The sequence below is a fragment of the Cynara cardunculus genome (assembly GCF_001531365.2).
Source record: "Cynara cardunculus var. scolymus isolate 2C chromosome LG 7, CcrdV1, whole genome shotgun sequence".
NCBI lineage: Eukaryota > Viridiplantae > Streptophyta > Magnoliopsida > Asterales > Asteraceae > Cynara > Cynara cardunculus.
The window spans coordinates 5180987-5186046 of record NC_037534.1 but is presented as its reverse complement, the minus strand read 5'-3'; positions in this window follow the sequence as shown (position 1 = coordinate 5186046).

Sequence of the window (5060 nt, the reverse complement as noted above, 5' to 3'; positions counted from 1 at the left end):
ATAATTATAATATTTATAAAAAATTATATTATTAAACCAAATATAAATTACTTCGTTATTGTACATAAATTAAATTATAAAAAAATTGAATTAAAGAATTACACAAAAATTTCAAATACTTAATTTGATACTAATATCGATATATTTTTGTCAAAATTTTGTGATATCTTCAAACATATATTTTATTCAAAAATAAAAACATCATCTCTTTCTCAAAACCACATAAAGCCATATTATAAATCGACTGAGATAAATAATAAAATAAAATATTAAAATCACGATGTATCTCGCTGTATTGCGCGAGTACGCTTCTAGTTTTTCTCAATAAAAATTTTGCTGCAGTTAATTTTTTTTAAAGGCGTCGGAATTTCCAATAGATTCTAACATTTATTCAAATAAAGAATTCAAATTCAAATTTTTTTAAAAAATTACATTTTAATTTTAATAAAACTTTTATTTCATAAATTATATTATTAAAATATTATATACATTTAGTAAAATATTATTTCTGTTTTCTAAACATTTAGTTCCAGAATTTCTTATTGGTAAAAATAAAAATATATTTTCTTCTCATGATAATTATTACAATTCATGTTTTTTTATTTATTATTCATGGATTGATGTTATTTAAATGTTGTGGGTGGCGTAGCTAAATATTTTATGAATGATAGGCATTAATTTATACAAATAAATACGATCTAATAAGTTAAGAAGCTAGTTGACAGTTGTTAAATGGTTTGATATAGAATAATTTAGTGGTCAGAGTAATTAAAATGCTCTAATGAATAATTGATATAGTACAAAATGAAATATGATTGTTTGGTGATTGTTTACAATGAAATCAGAGCGCTGAACGGTTAAAAGAAATCCATGATACAAAATCATTCAGAGAGTTTTAGAACCATTAAGAGACATTTTTTTGTCAAACAATATTCACAACTTAACGATTTAGAGGTTGTCTATTTATGAAACTATTAAGATGTAAACAAACAACGTCTTAGATTATAACAAATTACCTAATTTGCATTTTCTTACAATCAATTGAATTTTTTTAATTTATCGTTTTCATTTATATATGTAATGAACGTTACAATTTAGTTCTTTTGGTTAAAGAAATACAATCAATGGTTAGAATTGTTACTTTATAACACCAATATGTTTGATGACTTTTTTTTTAACCTGTATATCCAACCCGTTATGCGAGCCGACTAATCTCAAGACGATCATCTGCTTTGCAGATAGCCCGGAGTCAATGCATTTGAACATCCGTGGCCACAAAAGGATTTTTATTCCTTCTTGGATTTGAATCTGGGACCTCCTGATATTTTTGACATTTAAAGTCAAGCTCAAACCAATCAGACACCACTTTATGTTTGAAGACTTTGAAATTTAGTCATCAACCTTATACAACTTTATTAATTTCATAAAACATATAACATTTCATTTTTTTTTTATCAATTTAAGAATATTATTTAATCATACATCTTTTAAATTTAAAATATTATTTAAAATTTAAAATAAAATAATTATAAACTTCTCAATGATTCAATTACTTTATTTGTAATTATGATTTTTTTTTTACTTTAATGAAATTATTTAATCATAATTTTTTAAATTTAAAATATAATTTAACAAACAAATTAAATAATTATTAGCTTCTACATTAAGACCATTACTTTATTGTCTTTGTGATAACAAGGAAATATAAAAGCTCTTACTCATGAGTTGCAAATATTCCTTTTTTTAAATTCTATTCTTATTTGTAATTTATCAGAAAATGGATTTAGGGGTCGTTTACCAAACACTTACCCGTGTAAGCGTTTACCAAGTCACATTACCTCACCAAATGAATATGGTAAGGACCAATAATCTTACCTGGTAAGAGCGAAACAAGGACTATAAGTCTTACCTGGTAAGTGAGGACAACGACTCTTACCATGGTAAGCGCTTACCGGGTGAATTGTTGCATACAATGTCGTTTTGATAGACTAAAATTTTACCCAGTAAGTAATTAATAGTGTTAAATTTTATTGGTAAACACTCATCGGGTAAGTGTTTGGTAAACGACTTATATGTTGTGATAATTGTGAGAACTTTTATCTTAAGATATTATTTCGCATGATTTTTTCTCATCTCAGACTAGCTATTGATGAACATATATTTGTTTCACAATATGTTTGCTTTATATGTATGCGTTTCACAATATGAAACTTTTTACGTGTAACTTTTGTTTTCACAAACAGGTTAGAAAGGTTCACATTGTGAAACAAATATATGTGAAACGAACACTGATGCGAGATTTATATAAAATAAATCTCTTGGACTAGTAAATGGAGACTTGTGCAAGTATATATTTATCAATCCATTGTCGTATTTTACAAATAATAAAACGGTAACATATCGAGTATCGATCTACGTTGAAAAGATCTAAAAGTTAAATTTAGTCTAGTGAAAAAGATGATTTCGGATGGGGAAGTCGAAAAAATATTTTTGGTGAGTTGTTTTAAAAACTACTGATGCAAACAATTAATAAAAGGAAGCTCAGGTGTAGGCAATTTGTTAAGATATTCAACTGATTTTAAGTAGACAACATGCTACAACACGGTCTTATAGCATGCTTTTATAAATGACTTGTCGTTACAACCAATAGCTTCTTTAAGGTACTCTCGAGAGATATAGAGTGACACATATTCATAGACAAAGCCTTCATATCTCTATGTAAGGCTAGAGTCTCGACATTAGCTCAAACTATTTATTATATAAGTTAAATGGAACGAAAATGAGTCTCCTTGATTCTAAGTAGCTTTCTTGAGTCTACTTTCATATCATCCAAGTTGACGTGTGCTTGTTGGCTTATTTCTAAATCCAACACATTTTAACACTTTTAAACATGTGATCCACTTGTCCATTTATGCTATCTTTTTTTTGCAATATAAGCTTAAAAGATGTGGTTGAAGAGACTTATTATTTATTTAATAATTTCTATAAAAAAAAGAATCGGTTTTATATCTAAACATCACCCCACTCTCATGCTATATTTTTACCCTACCATACTTGAAATAATAAAACTGATTGTATAAAAGATAAAATACATTAATGGAAATTAAAATACAAGAAGAGAAAGGAAAAATAAAAGGTATAAATGCTAAAGAGAATAAAGACAAAAGTTTATTGAATTTAGAGAAAATGTTAAAGATACTTCTACATTACAATTGCATTTGAAAGTTAACTTCTAAAACTGTTTACCTCAACTGTCTAAAATCTCATCCTTTATATAGTAGGAAAAAGGGAGCATATGAACCAAAAAATAAAGTTAATATCATACTTTTTACAATACTCAAAAGACAAAACATGATATCTCAAAAGATAGTACAAATAGAATATTTTAACTTTGTACTTGAAATCTTCAATTCCGCATGAGATGAGCTGCTATAAAGGTGGATAAGATCACAAAAGACTACCGTACTATTACCCAAAATGCTCCTAGAATCATCCTGTAGCACATGCTGTAATATACTTTCAGCATCTAAAAGTTAAAAATTTAAATTATAAAATCATAAATGAAGAACATTAGAATCCTAAATTACAAACCCTAAACAAAAAATGGAGGATTAAACACAACCAAATGACAAAATCGATATGCCTTGATCATGAAACACAACCAGATCTTGAAGCACAATCATGAAGAAACATTAGAACCCTCTAGATCCAGATCTTAATCTCATCCTAAATCGAGATGTCCTGATCTAGAAGACAAACCCTCTTCGTGTTAAGGGCTTGTTTCTGGAAGCCAAAAATACCTTCATGTTCTTGCATCATGATCTCTCATAGTATTCGTGTTTAGAGGGGCACTGACGGAGGTTCATTGAGAAAGGGAGAGGCGACAGGTGGCTCTTGAATAAGAAAGAAGGGTTCCATCGTCTTGAATGTGTTTATGTAATCACAAGGGAGAAAGAATCAAAACCAAAATTGTTACCATAGATAAGGGGCAAAAATGTAATTCACTCAAAGAAAAACAAGAAACAGAGGCAAAAAATCATATTGCCTCTCATCCGAGGGGCATATAATGACAAAATGAAGTACAAACTAACAACATTAAATGGAGGGACTAGTTTGGATTTCGAAACACGAAATTTGGACCACCAATATTCTTCACCATATTCGTTTAATCAAATGCTTACTGAGTAATTGTTTATTAGCAAAAGTCATCATCATCATTTATTTTATTTGTCAACATTCTCGGCTATCAAAATGAATTTTTAGTGAACGACTTTTACCTAGCAAGCAATTGTCAGGTGAGAGTCCCTACCTTCCCACTTGACAAATAAGATTATCGATCTTTGCTATGTTTCTTACCGGGTAAGATGCTTGACCCTTCTCATGCTCACATGGTAAAATAAATGATACATAGTAAACACTCAAGCCATTTTTGTTTGCAACTTAATAACGCTCGCAACTTATTCTACCAACTATACATGATTGTTTGTTAGTGACTTATGATATAGAAAATGACTTATCCAATAAGCTTTTAGAGAAGAACTTTATGCAAAAAATCAAAATTTTTCCTAATTAAAAAACACGTTTCTTTCATATATGAGAAAACCCTCCAAACAAAAACATTCGCAATTTATATAGACAAATTAATCCATACAAACAACTTTATCAATACATACATAACTTAATGAAAAACCAACCAAACAAATTGTTACGAATAAAAAGTTTGGTATCATTTGGTTCACGCTAGGGAGCAGGGACTAAAAATGAAAATAAGGATCACAATAATAATGATTGAAAATGGAAATGAATTTTTATTGTTCCAAATTTGATTAGGAATGAAAATTTTTGGTTTCTGATTCTGAAAAATGAAACTATTATATTATATTAAATCAAAAACTATAATTAATATTTAATACTTTTAACCTGAGACTGTTATGTTTTATGAGTTGGGTTCATGTAAGACCAACTTGTTTTCGTAAGACCATTTTTTTACATCGAAAACTTTACAGTAAAACACTGTAAAGGTAAAAAAAACCCGAATCATCACGAACCTTCATAACAAA